The sequence below is a fragment of the Cupressus sempervirens genome, chromosome 6 (genome assembly GCF_028749045.1).
Source record: "Cupressus sempervirens isolate cs-2001-9-10 chromosome 6, ASM2874904v1, whole genome shotgun sequence".
NCBI classification, from domain to species: Eukaryota; Viridiplantae; Streptophyta; class Pinopsida; order Cupressales; family Cupressaceae; genus Cupressus; species Cupressus sempervirens.
The window spans coordinates 532,492,179-532,516,012 of record NC_143123.1 but is presented as its reverse complement, the minus strand read 5'-3'; positions in this window follow the sequence as shown (position 1 = coordinate 532,516,012).

Below are 23,834 nucleotides of genomic sequence, written 5' to 3'. Positions count from 1 at the left end.
CATTATGATGGCTCTCATGTTCGTTTAGGGTTTTGCCCATGCTCCATGCTCCTCCCCTTCTATGGCTTCTCTTTGACAGGTTCGCATGCAGGTGATCTTGGCATCTTCGGAGTTGGCTTTCCTCAACTCCAACAATCATCACACTGACTTCTATGCTCAATGGAGGATAATCCATTCTTGGTGGATATGTACTTAGTTGTGAGACTTATCATTGTGCTAACTCTTAGTCATTCTAGAGGCCTTTATATTCAGGCACTTCTAGTGTGTGTGTACATCAATTGAATATTATATTGTTATTATGATCATACTTTATTGCTCCATATTGTGCTAGTGCTTGAGCTTCATGATCTTGGGTGATTTTTTCCTAAGGCAAATTCTTACACAAACAATGTCAAATTGGAAAGATGAGCAAAATAAGTTTCAAAAGTAAATCCTACAATTCTAAAGAATTTTTAGAACTAGTTCATACAGATCTTTGTGGGCCAATAGGTGTGGAAATCTATTGTGGAGATATATACTTCATTCTATTTGTTGATGATTATTCTAGGATGATGACTATAAGATTTTTGAAAGATAAATTTGATATTTTTCAAAATTTCAAATGCTATTTAGCTAGAGTTGAGAAAGAATCTAAAATATCTAAGATCAAATAGAGGAGGAGAATTCATCTCAATTGAATTCAATGTATTCTATAATGAAAGAGGAATCAAAAGATAGGTATCAACACCTAGAACTCTAGAGAAAATGGAATAATAGAAAGAAGAAATAGATCCATCATGGAATATGCAAGGGCACTAATGACAGAGAAGATTATTGCACCAACATACTGAAAAGAAGCAATCAACACAATAGTTCATACACTAAACTAAGTTTGACTAAAGAAAGATACAAACAAAACACCTTATGAACTATGGTACGGGCATAAGCCTAATATTTTTTTTATCTTAGAGTGTTTCAAAGAAAATGTTATATCCTAAAAGGTGTAAGGAAAGGAAAGCTTGATACAAAAAGTGATGAAGGTATATTCCTAGGGTAATCCAATAAAATAAAGGCATACAAATGTCTGAATCTTATTACTCACAAAGTCATTGAGAGTGTACAGGTGAAGATTGATGAGTTTGCAGAAAGAAATGAAGAATAGAGCAGCAAAGAGCCTAAGGACTATAGAAAGTTTTTTTTATTATGAGGAGGAAAAAAAGACTTTACCTTAGAAAGTTGACGCTAATCAACAACTAAGTGTACCTAGTGATTCTTTTGTATTTCAGCCTAAGTCACAAATAGTTCAACCAAGTTGTAGCCTTAAGAAGTGCAACCCGTGTCATAGGTAGTGCAACCCAAGTCATAGTTAGAAGAACCTGAGTTACAACCAGATTAACCAAAGGAGCCCGAGTAGAAGACAAAAGATCATGGAGAACCAAGTAAACCAAGTTCAAAATCAAGAAAGAAAGATCCAACACTTTAAAAATATGTCAGAAGGCATCATGCACTTGAACAAATAATTGGAGGAGAGAAAGTAGGCATACTGACAAGGAAAAAATTAAACAGTACATGTTTTCTTAGTGAATTTGATCCTAGATATGTAAAAGATTCATTAGAAAATGGAGGTTGGATAGAGGAAATGAATGAAAAAATTGAGAAAATAGAAAAGAATAAAACCTGGTCTCTTTTACCTAGACCTAAGGATAAGAGTGTGATTGGTACAAAATGGATATTCAGAAATAAGTTGAATGAGAAAGGTGAAGTAACAAGGAACAAGGCAAGGCTTGTATGCAAAGGTTATGCTCAAGAAGAAGGTATTGATTATGGGGAAATGTTTTCCCCTATTGCAAGACTTGAAGGAGTCAAAATACTCTTAGCATATGCAACAAAAAAGGGATTCAAAATATATTAGATGGATGTTAAATAAGCTTTGCTAAATGGAATTTTAGAAGAAGAGGTTTACATTAAACAACCTGAAGGTTTCATTGATCCAAGCAAAAGAGACATGGTATGTAAACTTCAGAAAGATTTATATGGATTGAAGCAAGCTCTTAGAGTATGGAATGAAAGACTACATGGATGTCTAGTAAAAATTGGTTTTGAGAAAATAAATGATAATATCAATTTGTATATCAAAGAAGGACCACATGATAAGATATTGCTTGCAAAAATATTCATAGATGATATCATATTTTGAGAACATGAGATGTTATGTAAATACTTTAATGAAGAAATGAAGAAATAATTTGAAATATCTATGTTTGGAGAGATTAAATTCTTTATGGGTCTACAAGTTCATTAGATGAAGGATGACATATACATCACTCAATTAAAATACATCAGGGAAACATTGAAAGTATCTAGAATGGAGGATTCTAAACTAGTTGGAACACCTATGTCTACTAGACATAATCTATCAAAGAATGAAATGAGATAAACCAAACCACATATAGATCAATGATAAAAAAAACTTTAGTATGTGGTACACACCAGACCTGATATTGCATTGGCCATTAGCATAGTTACAAGATTTTCTATTAATCCTAAAGAAAATCACACGATGATAGTAAAAATAATCTTGAGACATCTAAAAGGAACTAAAGAATATGGGTTATGGTATAAGAAATGAGGAAATCTTGAGTTGAGAGCCTTTACTAATGCAGATTGGGTAGGAAACATTGATGACAGAAAAAAGTACTAATGGAGGAGCATTCTTTCTTGGAAAGAGGTTAGTGTCTTGGAAAATCAAGAAGCATAATTGTATTTCTCAATCCACAATAGAGGCAGAGTATGTTGCTACAATAGTCAATTATTCTAACATAATGTGGATCAAACAATTAATGTTAAGAATGAAGGAAGAAATCAAGGAACTAGTAGTTATCTATTGTGATAACACAAGTACAATCAATATATCCAAAAATCCAGTGATGCACACAAAGACAAAACACATTGTAGTCAAATATCATTTCTTAAGGGAATTGGTTCAAGACAAAGAGGTGAGATTAGAATATGTGAACACCAAGGAACAAATAAAAGATATATTTGCTAAGGCTTTACCTAAGGATGCATTCATGTATGTACGAGGTAAACTAGCATTTATTCCTCTATCTAATTCTCACTAAAGCAAACAATAGTGAGACATCAACCAAATTTCATTGAAGATCTATCAAGTTGATGTGGTTTGTCACACTTCAAGTGTGAAATGCAGAGAATATTACACATGAATTAGTACAAAAGGTACATTATAACTTCAAAGTTTGTATCCTTTGGCATTTGATGTCAAAGACGAAGAATTTAGTGTGTCAACATGGAAGATCAAAGGAAGTTAAGTGTCAAAGTAAAAGAGGGAGAGCTTTGTATCTCAGAAGAAGGATATTCAGATAATAAAATGTATAGCAAAGAGGGAGTAAATGTTAGAAGTTCACAACAGAGTGTTGATAGGAAAGTAGTAGAGACAAATCCAAGTAGAATATTAGAGGGATTTGGTATGGGTGAGAATCCAAATGAAACTATTGATATTGTCTAATTGCTCATACTTTTACCAATTTATGTTGACATGTTGTGTTGCCATCAATGCCAAAGAGGGATTTTGTTGAAAATAATTCCTCAATTATATATTGTCATTGATGTTTACATGAATTTTAGTATTAATTGAGCAATGTAGAGTTTGTAGTATTAAAATTGTACATCTCAATATTAATTGAGCAGTGAAGAAGTCTACAATATTAACCTTGCAAATCATAGTATTGATTGAGTAGTTGGATAAGAAGATATTTTAGTGTTAACTGAGCAGTTGGTTAATGAAGAGGTTTTTTCTTGTAGTGTTGACCAATTGGTTAGGAATCAAAGGGCTTGTAGTATAAACCGAGTGGTCAGGCATCAAAGGAGTCATAATGTTAATCGAGTGTTCATTCTTAGTGTTGACTGAGTGGCAAAAAGATGTAATTGACTAATGTTCTATTAATTGAGGTTGATCACTTGGATGTTTATTATTATTTTGGAAGGGTATTCAAGCCAATGTGTCTAATCCTATGATATATAAAAAGGGTCAAGTTGTGAGGATAAATGTACATAAGTGGAATATGAAATAAGATGGATATGTAATTGAAAAGCAGAGCAGGAAAGTATGGAAGATAAGATGCAAAACATCTGACTAGGAAGTATCTAGAGGTCAAGGCATAACAAAGATATGAATTTGTAAAGAAAGTTGCTTCATTAATTAGGTCAAATTTTTACCATTTCTTTCTAACCATTGTAGTAGTAAAGAAATCTCTTAATAGAGTTGACTTAACAATTATTTTGTATATCCTCTAAAAAGGTGACATTTCACTATTGAAGTGTTTAAAGACCTCTAAATAGGCCACTCCTAATAGGATTATTTAAATCCTTTAATAGGGTCATACTTAACAATATGTTTTGTAACCTTTAATAGGGTTGGCTCCTAATAGGGTTCACTTTGGAAGAGTGAAAATTATTGTGATCAATTGCAAGGTGATTTTTCCCAAATTGGGTTTCCACATTAAATCTTGGTGTTGTCTATCCTCATGTTATTTTGTTATGCTTCATGTTTCTGCAACTAAGTTAGTAAAGGATAAAATAGATAAATAATCTTAAGATTGCTTTGTTGATCGAGTATCATTAATATTCTAACGTTAAATGAGTTAGTTGGTATTGCATGATAAATATAAGTTTGTATTGACATCTAAGGGGCAAGGATTTATTTTTGTGTTAATTGATTCACCCCTCCCCTCTTAGTTACACTCTTACATTTCCAACAAATGCTTCTTCCCAACCTTCTCAATAGTAAACACATTCTCAACACAATAATGCACTACCCACCAATCATACTACCAAGGCATACAAAGTAATATGTGGGAACTGCTCCTATCTACAATATCACACAACACTTGATCACCATATTGTCCAATCTAAAGATTAACAAGACACTTCTCCCTCACTTCCAAAACATGCTCATCTTGTAACCAACTGATCCCATATGGACAAGGATGTCTCACTCTCTTCAAACCAAGTTTCTAAACCATCTCCTCAACAATTAGGTTATTAGTAGTACCACCATCCATAATGACATTCCAACGTTTGCCTCTAGACTTACAATGAGTCTTGAACAAAGTCCTTCTTTGACAAGGTTCTAGTGTCTTCTTACCAAGAAATGCTCTTCAAATCAACAAATTATCCCCTCCCATATCATTTACAGAATCCACATTCTCATTTACCATAATAAATCTTCTATCACCAACCTTATTATTGGGATAATCAAAAGATCAATGTCCTTCTTCACCACATTTGTAAAAAGTACCCTTAAATGAACCCATGTATGTTCTCTTGCTTTATTTAATAGGTTTTGGTTCATCTTTAGTAATCTTTATCCTTCTTAGAATGTTCCTTCTTTCCCTTACCTATGGAATTACCTTGGTGTCTCCTCTTCAACTTTTCTTTTGCCCTACGAGCATATTGATAAGCACCCTTAACTAAAGTAATATTCAACATACCAATCTCATCCTGAATATTAAATCTCAAGCCATTAATATATCTAGCAACCTGTTCTTTAGAAATTTCTTTATGTCTAGATCAAATAGTCAACTTGTAGAACTCCTCAATATAATCCTTCACAATCATATCCTTCTGGTTCAAATTATGCAATCTTTTAAATAACTCAAGTTCATAATCAACAAAAATAAACTTCGCATTCAATTTTATAACCATTAATGTCCACCTAGTGATCTTCATTTCACCTTCCTCTTTTCCATCTTTTTGAATTTCTTTCCACCATAAGGAAACCCATCCTTTCTACTTAATCTATGTCAACATCACTTTGAGTAGGTCATTAATATCCTCCAACTCAAAGTAGTCATCCAATTCACCAATATAATCTATCAAGTCTTCAAGATTCAAAATACCCTATAAATTAGAAACATCAATCTTATGCTTCAACTTTAAGTGAGATCTAGATCTACCCAACATACCAGCTCTATCTTCCATGGATCTCTCCATCCTATTGAGCAATCATTTTACATGCTGGCAATGGTAGAAATCCTTATGAATTTCTCTCTGGAATCTGATCAAATTGGCCAACTCCAAATTTTGAAATGGTTATTTTTCAACCTACCTAGTATCTCAATTGAAGATAAACATGAATGTTAACAAGGAGGCCTTTGCTGGCATTTGTAAATCCACAAAACTTTGAAGAAATGCAACCACAAACCAATGTATTTTTTGTATTTTTTTTGAATTTAATGATGAATGCAAGTTCTAAAAATGTAACTATATGATTTCTTATTCTAAACATATATTCAAAGAAAATAGAAAATTTAGGGTAACAATAAATATAAGGAAATTGCTGAAAATGAAATTCCTAATGGACATAAGTCATAGTCACAACATTTCTGTGAATTAAATTTTCAAAAGGATAAAGAATAAAACTAATGAAATTAGGATCAACTTGTCCTCAACTCCATCGACACAATTGTTATAGGAAATTAATGGAAACCAAAGGATGTTTCACAATTCATCAAATCATATAGCCATGGAAAGTGTGCACACATGAGACAAATTGCTATGCAAGAACTCAAAGGTTATCCTTTCTCTAATTCGTGACAATTGAGGAATTTGTTAGAAAATGACAAACATTATAACTAAAAGATTTCACAAGTATGAAAACACAATAAAATCATTGGCTGCCTCACTATTCATGAACATAAAATTCATAAAGGAAATGCACTTTCCAACAAGAAACACTACACACAGAATGACATTACTAATAACATACTTTATTGCATCAAAATACTTGCCTTGAATACATATTACATATTTGTACTTATAGGAAACCCCATCTTTAATGCAATTTTCAGGTCTAGGGAATTTTGCTTACAAAAAGCATGTTAAAATCACTAATTTTAAGTAAATTATGTACAAATAGATTCCTAACTAGGTGCTAAGTAGGCCCACACTCTTATTTTTATTTATTACATGGTGCATGGACCTTTACGTGACTTATAACTTATAAAAAAGAAAAATATAAGAAGAGAGAAGACTTGGGATGATCTGGAAGTCTCTAACACTTTTTTAGATGCAAACTTGGGCTTCACTATGTGTTTGTACCAGTTAAAATGCATTTTTAGTGCATGAAATGCTAAAAAAATAAAACTGGTAGTTAACTGTTGTTGCATCACAATTGATCCAAAACTATCAACACACTTGCACACGTTCGTACATGTGCACCTTGGGACCTTGAGGACCTTGTACATCATTAAGACTTCAACATTTATGCACCTATACACCTTTGGAAGTGACGTGACCAAAATGATGTTTAGATGTGATTTTTTGAACTTTTGGACATCAAAAGTGATTTCTTTAGGATTTAGAAAGTCTAAAGCTTCATTCTTTTCCCTCGCTTCCCTATGGAAATTGCAAACTTCTTTCCTTCTACAAAATAATCCAACTTAGAGCCCAATTCACTTATGTCTCCTTGGTTTTGCAAATGCATTTGACATCTTCCTCAAAGGACACTACTTCAAATGATGCTTGAAAGTGTTGTACAATTATTTCCACTAAGCATAGTTGTCTTATGGATTTGTAACCAAAAATCTCCAAGCTAGCCACACTATAGTACTTATATGCTTTTAATAGTTGGGCTCGTGTTCTTCCCTGCATATCTTGGATATATTCACACATAGATAACATAACCTTATTACTAACTTATATATTATCAATCCAATAAATTAATCTTATCTAGTTCTTCTCTTGTATAAAATGTTAGCAACATTTGGCATCTTTGACTTCCAAGTGCAAATCTATGAAGTGTGACTTCTTGGGCAATCCTTGGAACTTGAAAGTTGTGGGTTTGGGTGTGATCCTTGGGGACCTTTGAATGTACACATCTTGAGAACTTCAAAATTGCAAACTTGTACACATGCACACCTTGGGGACCTTGAACTTATGGATATTCAAAATAGCAAATTTGCACATCTACACACCTTGGGGACCTGTGCAAGGTGTCAAGTCCTAAAAAATCAAAGTTCCTAGATTTGAAAATGATTTTTAGGTTTTTCTCAAATGGGGTCTTGGAACACTCTTGTGTACTTATTTCTAATATTTTTGATAATTTAGGCATATTTGAAAACCTATGCACTATGCATCTTCAAAACTTGTAAAATTGAGCACCTGGGCACCTTAGGGACCTGTACAAGGTGCTCAAGTCCCAAAAAATCAAAGTTCCCATATTTTGAATATGATTTCTAGGTTTTTCTTAGATGGGATCTTGGAGCATTTCTATGTATTTATTTCTAGCCATTTTGATGATTTATGCCCTCCTTATAGTCCAACACTGGCATGGACTTGAAATGCTTCTACTTCTTAAATCTCAATTTCTGAAGATGCATGTGTTGAATCTACACATGTAATGCAATTATCAATAGTGTTTTATTAAATACAACAAAATAATCAAAGTAAATTAACTTGGTTATGATCTAGATCATGCATCCATATTAGGTCTAGTGGATCCCAAGGGTCACCATCATGCTCTAGGAATGAGAAGTGAAAGATGCAAAACAAAACACTTAGACAAAAATTAGGAACTCAATACAAAATGAAATTAACAACCCAAAAAACCTACCTAACATGACCTAGAGCCTCATTACCATCAAGGTCTCTCGGAAGAGATTATGATCTAACAAATCAAGGATTTAAAAGATGCAAGACAAAAAAGAAGAAGGGGGTCCCCATTTTCAAAGTTGAAGATGGGGTGTGCATTGTGAAACCACAACAAATAGACTCAACAAAAGGAAGACATGACAAAGGAATTTCTTTATAAAAAATCACCCTCTGACTCAATCAAGTTATAAACTTAACATCAATTCCATTAGAGGTTACAAAGTATCTCAACCATCAATCCAAGACTTCAATTTTCACGTTCAGTGTGTGCATAATGTCTTCCTTTTGATTCTTAGGCTTAGGCAACCATAAGTAGGAAATAACTGAGACTAATCTTCACTAATAAACAAGAGCTTTGATAATATTCAAGAAACCCATTTCTGTCACTCTTGGCCAGATGTGCAAATCCATTTAGAGGGCTCTTTTAATGCATCATCTTTTAGCTTTCCTTTTCAATAATATTTATAATTTGAGAGATATCACACATTTTCCATTTGACTTTTCTTTGAACCCCTTTGTGTATACAAGGTAGCGATTAAACTATGCTACCTTGCATGATCTTTTCTTTTGTTTCTTCCTTTCTTTTCCTTTTTTTTGAATTTCTCAAGCAACACATAGAGCATGCTATTGGAGCATTTGGAATTTCTTGATTTCTTTACCTCATTATTTTCATTCCTCTTTTTTGAATTTTGGGAAACTTACATGCCAAGAAGAAACATGGAGAGGCTCTAACAACCTCCATCACTCATACTAATAAACTTGGATGAATCTCAATCACTGCTCATTTAGATTGAAAATAACCTCTTAATCATTGCTCACTTGGATTGACAATAACCTTCATATCACTCTTATATGTGTAGAGTTGTGAGAACAATCAACTTTGGATCTAATCTTGATAAAAAAAATACCCACACTTCCTTCCATAGTACCTATCTAAAGTTTCTTGCAAGATTTTTCCCTTGAGTGCCTTGACTAAGAAATATCTCTTCCAAAAATTAGAACTGGTTTAGATGGACCATATGTTAGGAATAGCCCCAACAAAACACATTGACTCCCTAACTCGTATACTCAAAAATAAAAGATGAAAGAAGATACAAAACCTAAACATAACTGACTCAAAGGAAAATAACACCTACCTAATTTAACTCAAAAGAAAAAGGAACAAAAACTTATATACAAAAACCTTGAAGAATAAGAACATGGGTTGGTTCTTAATAAATTTCTCATTATGTGTAGTAGTAATAGCTCACCCCATATAGTTCTTAAAAATGATGACTTTTCTTTGTACTAAAAATAAAATAAAATCTGGATAATCTTGGTTCAAATTTTAGGCACAAATAAGATAAAATCAAGAGTGGTAGTAGTTCTCCATGGTCATGGTTAATCCAAAAACAAGTTTTCTTACCTTTCACATCATATTCAAACTGAAAATCATCAAACTAAGAGGGTCAAAAATGGAAAGATATCACCTAATTTAGTGAGTCCCCTACCATAGGGGTACACTAACACATTGCAATTTGTTCTTCTACTAGTCTTATCTCATGGTACACAACTCCATCCACACATGGGAACATATGCATCAGTGATGTAATATAGCAATCAAAACAAGACCCAAAAGATAGAACATTACATTTATGATCCTTATTATCACCATCATAAGCCCTAAACCATAAATTATCATATTTAGGCTCCTCAGGACTAACAAAATCAATCACAATCCTTCCTTTTTAATTGTAAGGTTCATTACTATCATCAATCAAGGTTTTTTCTCCCTCATATATCTAAGAAACATGTTCAAAATCATACTTACCTTCCATTTCAATCTCCCAAGCTAACAAAAAATTAGGACAAGTTACTTCTGAGTGGAACCCAAATGGATGAATATTGCATGACTTGGTTATTGCATGGTCTGATATGTGCATAGAATACTCACAATATGACATCTCCTTATCGAGCTTGAGATCTAACTAAGCACTCTATCCATCTCATCTGATGACATATTTTGTTTTGAGGGAGGTATCTTATCATTATACCATGGGGGGTTAGTATCACCATAAGAAGCATTGGTATCTTCTTCTTGATGACTTCTTGATTCAAAATTTTTGACAACCTCAGGATCTTCTACATTTCCATCATTTTTTAAAGCTTTGAGAATTTTCACAACTCCATAGATTTCTAGAACCTCAAGCTATGGTATCCACACTCATTACAACATCAAAACTTACTATAATTTCATCATTTCTAGCAATTTCAACAAACTGATCTATTTGTGCTAACACATTAGATACTACATCTTAACAACTAGCACATTCCAACTCCAAGTGAATCCTTTGATGGAGGAAATAATAATTGTAAAGAAAAAGCATGTTTGGATAATGATATTCCCCAAGATATTTCAAATTTATTGTTATTTTATCTATAAAACCTTTCAAAACCTCATCTTTTACATGTAATCTCTTTTGAACTATCTGGGTAGTGTTGGTTGGAGCCTCATAATGCATTGGAGTGTTATAGACCTACATGTCTAGATGAGTAGGATGTAATAGTTGGAAATATAAGAGGAGTAACTAAGAGGGGAGGGGTGAATCAATTACCAATAAAACAATTCCAAATCCCTTAGATGTCAAAACTTCTTAGTAACTCAATTCCTTGCATAGCTCAGTTAGACCTAGATATTTATTGTAACTCAGTTAAAAAAGCAATCTTGAGATATTAATGTGTATGAATCTTTAGTAACTTAGTTGTAGAAAGACAAAGTAATATGAAAATAACATGAGCAATGAGACACCAATATTTAATGTGGAAACCCAATTTGGCAAAAATCACCAATGCAACTAGTTACAACTTTTCACTCTTCTAAAGTGAGCCTTGTTGGAAGACAACCCTTTTAAAGGTTACAAAACACACTATTAGGTGTGACCTTGTTAAAGGACTTGAATCACCCTGTTAGGAGTGACCAGGTTAGAGGTCTTAAGATACTTTAATCTAAAATTGCCGCCTTCTTAGAGGATTTACAAAATGGCTATAAAGTCAACTCTGTTAAGAGATTTCTTCACTATTAAAACTGTTAGGGAGTAACAATGATTGACCTAATTAATGAAGCAACAAATTTGTAGATTCAGAACACTATTCTTTTTTGTCCTATGGATCCTCCCTGATTAGAATATTCTTTGTAGCTTTTTGGATGTTATGCTCTTAATTAGATATCCTTATTTATTCTCACCATATCTTCTTCCACTACTATATTTCAATCCACAACTTGACCTTTCATATATATGAAACCCAATGTGAATTCAACTTGAATACATTTACAAAATAAATAATTAACATCTACTAAGTTGGCTTACATAAACAAAATAATAAACAAAACTATTCTCCTGTAGGTCAACTGATATTGAAATTGGGTCACTCAGTTACCACTAAGTTCCTTAGTAACTAATCTAACTTGGCTTACACTAAAACCCTTTGGTAATTGACCTAACTTGGTTAACACTTGAATCCTTCAATGACTGACCTAGCTCAGTTTGCACTTGATCACTAAACTTGGCTTCTTCTAAATGTTTACTTAGTTGATATTGGATTCTCCTGAGCTTAGTTACTATTGGGAGTGCTCGGTTAGAGTGTAACATCAATGACAATATACAATTGAATAATTGCTTTCAACAATCTCCCTCTTTAGCATTGATGAAAACACAACATGTCATAATAAAATTAAACTTAGAGCAATCAAAATGATTGATAAGATTTTATAATATCCTTAGTTTCATTCTAATTCTCCATCCATGAGAACTCCCTCTGAGATTCTCCCTCTACCATCTTAGCTTCATAGTCCATTTGATCAAGTTCTACCTCAATTCTTTTGATATGAACATGACATATTCAATCTCTCCCTCTTTGACATCAAATGCCAAAGACTTGATATAATGAGTTTATAATGTACCTTATGTACTAATTCATACACAATGAGCTCTAACTTAGATCTTCAATGCAGTTTGGTTGATGCATCACTAATCTATACTCTAGTGAGCATCTGATAGGGGAATGAACCCTAACTTTCCTATGAGATACAAAAATGCATCCTTAGGTAATGGTTTGGTAAATATGTTAGCAACTTTCTCCTTTGTGTTCACATATACCAATGTAACCTCTTTATCTTGAACTAATTCTCTCAGAAAATGATACTTGATTACAATGTCTTTTGTCTTAGAGTGCATCATTGGATTTTTAGATATTTTGATTACACTTGTGTTATTATAGTAGATAACCACTGGGTCCTTGATTTCTTCCTTTATTTCTTACAATGGGTGCTTGATCTAGACTGTGTTGAAATAATTAACTACTGTAGCAACATATTTTGCCTCTACTATAGACTGAGAGATACAATTTTGTTTGTTATTGGTCCATGACACTAGCCTCTTTCTAAGAAATAATGCTCCTCCATTGGTGCTTTTTCTCTCATTAATACTTCTAGCCCAATCTACATCAATAAAGACTTTCAATTTAAGGTTTCCTCCTTTCTTGTACCATAGACCATAGTCTTGAGTACCTTTTAGATATCTCATAATTCTTTTGACTAACATCATATGATTTTCTCTAGGATTTGTATAGAACCTTGCAACTATACCAACTACTAATGCAATATTAGGTCTTGTGTGGACACCATACTGAAGTTTCGTAATTATAGATTTGTAGGTTGTCTGATTTACCTCTTTTGAATCATCATTCATGGATAGTTTGTGTCCAATAGATATAGGTGTTCCAATTGGTTTGGAATCTTCCATTCTGAAGATCTTCAATATCTCCTTGATATATTTTGATTGATTAAGGTAAATTCCATCCTTCACTTGATATCTTGTAAACCAACAAAGAATTTTATCTCTCCACTTGATACACTTTGAATCCTTTGAATGCAACATATGCAAGTAGTGTTTAGACCCCTTCAAGTCTAGCAATAGGAGCAAATGTTTTTCAATAGTCTATACCTTCTTCTTGAGAATATTCTTTGCACACTAGCCTTTCCTTATTCTTTGATACTTCACCATTTTCATCTAATTTTTTTCTAAATACCCATTTTGTTCCAATTACATTTTTGTCCTTGGGTCTAGGAACAAGAGTCTAGGTGTTGTTCTTTTCAATTTGCTCAATCTCTTCATTCATGGCCTCTATCCAACTTTCATTATTCGATTCATCTTTAATAGTTCTAGGTTCAAATTCAGTAAGTAGACATGTACCTTTTAATTTTTTCCTTTTCATTATGCCTTCTGTCTGATCTCCAATTATTTTTTCAGGTGCATGATGCCTTCTGACATATCTAGCAAGTACAAGTTCCTTTCTTCTAGATTCTGGACTTGTTTCACTTGGTTCACCATGCTCAAAGGTTCAGTGAAACTCTAAAATTTTCTCTATTTCCCTTGTTTGAGACTCAATTCCCATAGTATGTGACTCAGGTTCCTCAATTTGGGACTCAATTCAAACTATCTCTAACTCGGGTCGCTTTAGATGCAACTCAGGTTGAACTACAAATTTAGGTGACTTGGGTGGTGTTGACCACTGGAGTGATGCTATTTGTTGTTGCTCAATTTGTTTGTGCCTTTGGTAGAGAATCAGGTTCAAAATAAACAAAATTTATTTAATCTTTAGGTTTCTCACTACTTTGTTCTTTACTCTTTTATGCAAACTCATCAATTTTTACATGTACACTTTCTATAACCTTGTGAGTAGCTAGATTCAAATATTTATATGCTTTTCTCTTATTGGAATATGTTGTGATGTGGAGCCCAATTAAAATCGAAGGTTTATTTGGTGTGGTTTCTCCCTAGGTTATTTTTATGGGAGTTTGGGGGTAGCACCCCAAAGAGGGGGTCAAATGTAGCACCCTATGTGCATTCCTTGTCATAGTACAAGGTGGGGTCGAGGGGCAACACCCTGCAGGGGTTTTTGGGGGTAGCACCTGATGCAGTGCAAGGCAGGAGAATCTCCAAAGGAGATGTCCAAGCCCCCAACAAATAGCCCCACAATGTAAACACAAAAACAAGCCATAATAATGTAAGGTGTAATACTGAATCACAACTCTTTATTCATTAAATAACTGATTACATGCAATATGCCTGACTGTAAGGCCTTTTGGGTTAGGGCCAAATAAAAACAAAAATTATGATATTAGTTATATAAGATCCAACAAAATCCAACTTACAAACCCAGTCCCATCTAGTCCAGATCTACAACTCGATAAGAACACCAAGAAGAATCCACACTTGTACCCTTAGGTCCACCAAGAAATCCTTTGGTTCTCATGCTGTAGCTACTAGCTCTTCAAATTTTGCATCTAGCCTTCATCCTCTTCTCCAAGCTGGATGACCATAATCATCCTAAAGACTCCACAAAACCCCTTAATTATACCCAACTAAGCCACAAGTTGGCCCAATCCATAATAAATTAAATTAAATCCCTTACATTAAATATATGTTGAGCCAAAAGTTGACTACAACACAAATTAAATACTCATACATAAATTAAATTCCAAAAGTAAGCTTACAGACAACTTGACACCAACAGAAACCAAGACCAAGCTGAGCATCATCCAAACCATAAGTGTAAGAATTTGGCTTAGGCCAGAATTCACCCAAGAACTAAAGAACTCAACACAAGCACACAGTAGACCAAAATAGATAGAGTATGATCAGAATGACGATATTCATTCAATAATTGGTTTTGAGTACACTAGGAGTGCCTGAATATAAAGGCCTCAAGAGAGCTTCTAGAATGCATAGAATTCAGCATCATGATATGTCATACAACCAGGAACATGTCCACTCGATATGGGTTATCCTCCATTAAGCATATGATTAAATGCAATGATGTGAGGATAAGCCTACAATGGTGTAGCATGCAAATCAGTGATGTAGACAACTTGTGCTAAATAAGGAGTGCAAATAACTATGTTTTCAACATGACAACTCAGTGAATGATGCATACTCCTATATTATAGACACCATGTGCATAATTAGAGTTGTGTAACTCAATGAGAGTACACAAACTCCTAAGTGTCTCACCTAAAATAATAATAAAATAATGCAAAATAATTAAATAATACATTAACCTAAGTAAACTTAAGTAAGTGTAATAAGTAAATACTTATTTACACCAACACCCCCCCTTAAGTGTAACTTAGGGGAATGCCCTTAAGCTTACAAAATCTAGGATGAAATGCAGGATGGGTCCCGGCTACTAGGCCATATTAGGTACCCATGTACATAATGATATGCAATCTCCCATAAAGTGGGGAAAGAGGGAAAACCTCATGGGAAAAACCCTCCCCCAAAAAGAGAGATAAAGGGGATACATGGATGGATGGAGTAATCAAGACCCCCCCATTACAACATACATCTAGTATATACATAAGAGAATGATGAGAAGAGGAAGAGAGATAGAATAGGCTCCCCCCCAAAGAAGAATGCCGAACAGTGACTGCTCCAATGAAGAAGCTGATCCAAGACTGCAGAATGGTGTTCCTCCCCTTAGGAAGAAACAATGCCAAAGGTACAAATGAGACGCTTCCACTGTGTGTGGAAATAATCCCATGGATAAGTGATGTCTCTGAAACCTGCTCAACTGGTTGAAGAACCTATCCTAAAGAGCTGTCTATCTCTACAACTGATGAAGAACCCTACAACAACTGTTGATCATAAGTATCCACAATCACTTCAACTTGTGAGGATCAATCATGTAGAGAATGAACAAGAGAGTCAGATGGAACCCTCATGAAAATTGAAGAAGGTAATTCTGCATCAAGAAGAAGAGGTAGATCATGAATATTTTCCCCTATCACTGAACCTTATTTGGAAGATTGGATGTACCCTACTATTCTGGACCTATCACTGTGGTGATGTATGCATGTGGACTGAACTGATGAAGTGACCTCTCGCTATATCTATCGATAGAAACCCACATGTCTGAAGTTGTTGAAGCACTATCGCTAAAATCACTATAAGTATCCACATTGTATGATGTGCGAAGAGGAGTAGAGGAAAAGTTGGGTGAACTTTCCTCAAAATGTACATCCTTTTCCACAAAAATCTAATGTGTCTCAGGGTCTAGAAGTCTGTATGCCTTCATACTATCTTCATAACCAATGAAAGTACAAGGCTGAGATGACCGTGCCTTGCATCCCCTGGAAGATCTCTTTTCCCATGTAGGACAATCGAAGACTCTGAACTGTGTCACAATAGGTTTTTTTCCGTGCCATGCCTCAAAAGGAGTTTTTCCATCTAAGGCTGGATGAGGAGAATGATTAAGAATGTGAGTGGGACTGCAGATTTCTTTGACTTCTAATGATGGATCAAGAGACTTGGCATGAATCATGCAACTTGCCATAGACTTAAGAGTTTAGATCCTCAAAGCTGCAACATCTGTCTTATGCAGACTGAATGCTGGCGGAGTCTGAAGATCAATGCCCTCATGTCTACAAAAGTCCTTAAGTCTTCTATTCATATCGATGCTACTATTGTCCATGCGAAGTACTTTGATGGCTTTCCTAGATTTCTGTTCTACATGAGTCTTGAAGTCTAGAAACTTGTCCAACACTTCATTCTTGTTATGCATAAAGTAGACCCAAGTGAACCTTGAAAAGTCATCAACAAAAGTGTGTACGTAGCGACCCTATTTTAATACAAAAGGACCTGCTAATACCATGTGAACCATCTGGAGAACACCTGTTGCTCTTGAAGACTTCCCTCTTTGTAACTTCCTCTCTGGATGCATATCCACTAAATTTGTTGAACATTCACCTTTGGAAAAGTTGATTTGAGGTAGACCTTTCACCATGTGATATGTGCAAAGTTATTGAAGATAGTGGTAGTCAAGATGACCATACCACTCATGCCATAATTGCATGTTTGAATTTGATTGTGATAACAAGACCTTTGAAGAAGACTTGGGTACACAATGAGAGAAAGAGTACAACCTCTTGTTATTATTCACTTTCCCCACTGCAACCAAGGAATCATCTTTAAGATTGTGCACTTGAACTGAGTCTAGAAGGAACTCAACTCTATGCCCATCTCCAAGGTGAGTGATTTGGTAGATTGATAGGAGATTTGAACTTAGGTTTGGAACATAGAGAACCTCTTAAAACTCTCCATTTTCCATCTCCACATTTCCTTTTCCTTCAACTTCCATTTTGCTATCATTCCCCATGAAGATCTGTGGTACCTTGGAGTGATTCAATGAAGGAAAAAACTCCTTAGAAGAACCCATGTGATATGAGGCACTTGAGTCAAATATCCATTCTTTTGAAGAGTTTGAATTAGCCATGAGTGCTTGCCCTTTCCCCTTTGAATCTGAAGATGACCCTTTATCCTTATAAGCATTAGGCAATGGAACATTATGTTTCTTCATGATGTTGGTCAATTCATCAACCTTTTTAAGATAACACTCATGCTCTTCATGACTCGATTTCTTGAAATAAGCACACTTCTTCTTCTCCTTATTGATGTTGTCCCCTTTCTTGTTTGAATTTGAGGACTTGCCTTGTTGATTGGATTGAGGTGTTGTCTTTTCTGTATCCTCTAATTTGTCTTTCTTCCACTTCTTCTTACCCTTTCCTTTACTTGAAGATTGACCAACTGAATTTTGAGAACCCTCATTGTTGGCCACCAATGCTTTTGACTGAGGTGTTTTGAGAATCCCCATTGATCTCAACTTCTTTTCTTCATCATCCAACAATTTTTCATATTCATCAAAAGTGACTTTCTTGTAGGTAGACCCTAAGGTAGTCTTTGAGGTGTTAAAAGAAGATACAAATGTGGAATATTCTGATGACAACTTGTTATGGATGAGATAGATCAGTCTGTCATCTTTGATAGAACTCCCACAATCAGTAAGCTTCATCCTTAATTCATTCACCTTGATGATGAAGTCCTGTATGGAGTCATACAAGTTAGGATCTAAGGAAACAAGCTCATCTTCAATTTTGAACACATCCTCTTCGGACACTTTAACATAAAGGCTTTCGAGGGTATCCCAAGCTTCCTTGATGTAGTACATTTCTTGATTTGATACATGATCTTATCATCTACCCCCAAACATATATCACCTAGGGCTTTCCTGTCCATGGCTACCCAATTTGAAATATCACTTGTTGGTTTAGGAAGAGTACCATCTACATATTGTGAAACTCCATTATGCATTAAGTGATACAACATTTTGATTGACCACAAAGCATAGTTATGAGGAGTTAATTTAGGAAACTTAAAGTTGCCCATAATGTAGAAAATGAAAGAAAAGTGCAAAAAAGAGAGACCACAACACCAAGAACACCCCCCCTTTTCACTAAATCAAGAAACCCCCCCAAAATAGATTCTTTGGGCACTTTATCAGTAGTACGATCACAATGGGCCACTTGCAATTTTGGCCTTCGTGGACTTTTGATTTTGTTTGTTACAACCTCTTAATGGAGTACAAATTAGAAACTTTACAATGTGCTACAATTCTGAAGCATTACAAAGCAAAGAAAGGCCCTATTGCTGAAAGTGACAATTTTGTCCACACAACCCTACAATCTGATGCTAGATCTAGAAAGTAGACAAAAAAAATGCACTTTCAAAAAAAAATAGAATCAATTTTTGACTCCAGATGTGCCCGTACGGAGCATTTGAAGTTGCAAAATGCAAGATTATCTAGGTATGGTCACCAAAAAATGTAATTTTTGAACAATTCATGCAGCAAAACCTAAAAATATCTACACCACTGAGAAATTTAGAAAATTTTACCCAATTTCAAAAAAAATTGCACTTGATTTGGAGTCTGAATGTCTGAGTTATGGCCTCTTAAAGTCGGATTGCAAAAACCAAAATCAAACTGGAGAGGGGTTGCATTAGCAAAATGAGAGGTTAAATTTGACGATCATAAGGCTGTCGCAATAGTTCAATATTGCCCTGGAATGACGTCTTGATGGCTGTCACATTTAATCTCAGGGACAGAATGACATCAGCTTCACATTGGCCTTCGATGATGTTAGCATGATGTCATGATGACATCATAATTGTACAAATCATACAGATGGTATGAAACAATCTGTGTGGCAGCAGATGTGATAGATGAGTCGATGCTTATGTGGCACTTATATGGAGGTGGAAAATATGCCACATGTCAAGAGTGGATTGGTTGTTGTAGCGAAGGAAAAAATGTCCGGTGGTGCGAGAGTCTTGACAGTGTGTATAGCAGCATTGCCAGGTTTTCTACTTCTGTTGCTAAAAAATGCAGTCGGGTTTACCTTTCTTGATGCCAGGATCTCTATAAGAAGAATTCTTTTACAGGCAAGTGGTCATGTTTTGCATTGCCAAAAAATCGCACATGGTGGCTGGAGCTTCTCAACTATCATGCCGAAAATTACTGTGAGGTATTAAAAAATGGTGCCGAATTTACAACCTTTAATCCCACATTCATGGGTCTTTGTGTCTGAGGATACTTTAAAAAGAATGCTATAGACTTTAACACCAAACAAGTCTTTCGTGAGGTTGTTGGGAAGTTAGGCGGGTGCCGGAGAGTGGAGACTTGCCGGCGGATGTACTTTGTGGGTCATTGAGGGTGACTTCTCTCCTAGATTTCCTAATGTGCTGGCTAGAAAGGTGTGGCCTGTGGTCAGATTATGTTTAGTGGTATTGACCGCCCCATTGGATTTGAAAGCTTTGGCAAATTTAGCAAGTATAGCCCTCAAGTTTATAAAGGCCAAAAAATGATATAATATGCCCGCCAATTAAATAATAAATACCCTGCGAATAAATTAAATGATCCTCCAAAAAAGAAAGAGCTGAGCCGGGGTCTCACTGGCCGGTAAGGAAAATTTTTTCCCTTTGTCGTACAATAATTTCAAAAATAACAGAGAATTTATAGATCCAAAAATTAATAATTAGATCAAAAAACCATCATACCTGAACTACGAATCGGGGCCTCCGGGTTTCGATTTGCAAATTTTTTTTGCCTCACGATCAACTTTAGTCGAATATAGGAAAATTTTATAATCAATCTTCACTGAATCGATGCTCTGGATGCAACAGTGAGGTCAGATCTGGCTCTAGATGCTCCCAATTTTTGCGAATCCTCCGGATTTGTGTTGAAGTGCTGAAGCATGAACGGTCTCAAATGGCTACGTGATGAGAATCTCCCTCAGCTCTGATACCATGTAAGAATTTGGGTTAGGCCAAAATTCACCCAAGAACTAAAGAACTCAACACAAGCACACAATAGACCAAAATAGATAGAGTATGATCAGAATGACAATATTCATTCAATAATTGGTTTTGAGTACACTAGGAGTGCCTGAATATAAAGGCCTCAGGAGAGCTTCTAGAATGCATAGAAGTCAGCATCATGATATGTCATACAACTAGGCACATGTCCACCAGATATGGGTTATCCTCCATTAAGCACATGATTTAGTGCGATGATGTGAGGATAAGCCTACAATGGTGTAGCACGCAAATCAGTGGTGTAGACAACATGTGCTAAATGAGGAGTGCAGATAACTATGTTGTCAACATGAAAAATCAGTGAGTGATGCATACTCTTGTGTTGTAGACACCATGTGCATAATTAGAGTTGCGTAACTCTATGAGAGTACACAAACTCCTAAGTGTCTCACCTAAAATAATAATAAGATAATGCAAAATAATTAAATAATACATTAACCTAAGTAAACTTAAGTAAGTGTAATAAGTAAATACTTATTTACACCAACAATAAGTAATGTCAAGCTCCTAGAGCATGTTGAGCTCCTAGAGCATGCCAAGCTCTAAAGAGTATGCCAAGCTCCTAGTGTCTGTTGAGCTCCATAGAGTATGTTGAGCTCCCCAGCCAAAACTATACCCAATTATGACCAAGCACCACTCCTTTGGTAACTAAGTCCACATTTTCAAGCCAAAATCCTTCCAACATGTAGGATTGCAAGCCAACCAGGGATGCTCTTGCATTAGCGCCCCCAAAGCCAAAAATGACCTTATATTGTAAAAGGCACCAACTGCTATTTTTCTATTAAATGACTTATTCTAGCCCTAATTTTATAAGTGTTAAAAATCTTGTTTTAAAAGGCTTAGGCTTAGGGATGTCATAATGTATGGTGATATTGTAGCTTCTTGCAGTGGTATTGAGCTATAAGGGATAGCAAATTGTAATCACTAGATAGTAATAATATTGGACTTGATGTTGGTGGACATAGCCCAAGGATTGTGTGAACCACATTAAATCTTTTGTGTGATCTATTATTTTATGGTATTGGTTATATTTGTATGTAACTATTATTTCTATTTGTGGTTAATCCTAACAAGTGGTATTAGAGCCAGACTATTTATTTTTTTTGAAAACTAGACTATCATCATTTATCTTTTAGCGACCCTCTATAGGAAGGTCTCACGATTGCGTAGGAGCGATGGAAAATGAGGGTAAGTTGAAGATTAAGAAGTTTAATGGGTAGAAATTTTAGTTATGGAAAATGCAAATGGAGGACTACCTTTATCAAAAGGATTTGTGGAAGCCATTGGAAGGAAAAATGAAGAAATAGGGAACTATGACAGATGACAACTGGGAGATTTTAGACAAAAAGGCACTTTGAAGCATTCAGTTATGCCTGACACCATCAGTAAAATTTAACTTTAAAAAAGAAAAGATGAAAGAATTGATGCAAACCCTAGCAAAATTGTATGAAAAGCCCTCTACTTCAAATAAGGTATTTCTCATGAAGCATGTGTTTAATATGATTATGGTAGAAGGTGGATCTGTTGTAGGTCATTTAAATGAGTTTAATATTGTTACTAGTTAGTTCTCTTCTATGAATGTCAATTTTGATGAAGAAATTAGGGCTCTCTTGATTTTGTGTTCTTTTCCTGAAAGATTGAATGGCTTGCTAATGACTATGAGTAATTTTGTTTCTGGATCTAATGCCCTAAAATTTGATGATGTGATTGGTGTTATTCTGAGTGAGAAAACTCATAGGAAAACCTTAGGTAGATGTACATCAGGAAGTGTTTTGAACACACAAAGTAGAGGCACAATGACTAAGAGAGGAAACAATTCTGGAAATCATGGAAAATCAGGAGGAAAGTTAAAGGGAAAGAGGTCTCAATCCAAGGGACCAAGAGATTATTGGTACTGTGGTAAACTAGAGCATAAGAATAAAGATTGCTAGACTCGAAAGAAAAATTAAGGAGATAAACTAGAAGGGAACAAGGAGGCAAATGTGGTAAGTAAAAAATCTAAAGAAGATGCTTTTCTTCTTTCTTTAAAAAGTATTGATGATTCATGGGTTTTAGATTTCGGTGCCTCATTTCATGCTACACCCCATAGAGGTTATTTTATGTATTATGTCCAAGGGGATTTTGGGCTTGTTTATTTGGGGGATAATGAACCCTATGAGATTGTTGGAAAGAGAAAAGTTAAGATTAAGTTGCAGAATTGGAATCATTTGCTACTACATGAGGTTAGACATGTTCCAAGATTGAGTAGGAATTTAATTTCAGTAGAGAAACTTAGTGATGAGGGTTGTAAAGTTATTTTTAATGACAAAATTTGGAAGGTTCAAAAGGTGTGAAAGTAGGCACCTTATATCTTTGTAAAGGTTATACTACTCCTTATACTTTGATTGTGTTATAGAAAAATGAATGTCTAGGAATAGTTGCTACAGTTGAGCAGGGTAAGAAAGGTATGAAATTACTTCATTAAAAGAAAGTTTTGCCAGGTCTAAAATGTGTTAGTATAGATTTATGTGAAAATTGTGTATATGGAAAACAAAAGAGAGTGAGTTTTGTGAAGAGTGGGAAGGAAAAAGAAAAATGAGAAATTAGAGCTTGTGTATACAGATGTATGGGGACTACCTCAGGTATCTTCCCTTGGTGGCTCTCATTATTATGTTACATTTATTGATGATAAAACTAGAAAAGTATGGGTTTATTTCCTTAGACAAAAATCTGATGTATTTCAAACTTTTAAGAAATGGAAATGCTTGGTTGAGAATGAGACTGGTAAAAACTTGAAATGTCTCAGATCTAATAATGGTGGTGAGTATTGTAGTCATGAATTTGAAGTTTTTTTCTCCACTAATGGTATTCATAGACAAAAAACCATTCCAAGGACTCCACAGGAAAATGGAGAGGCTGAATGCATGAACATGATAATAATGGAGCGTGCAAGGAGCA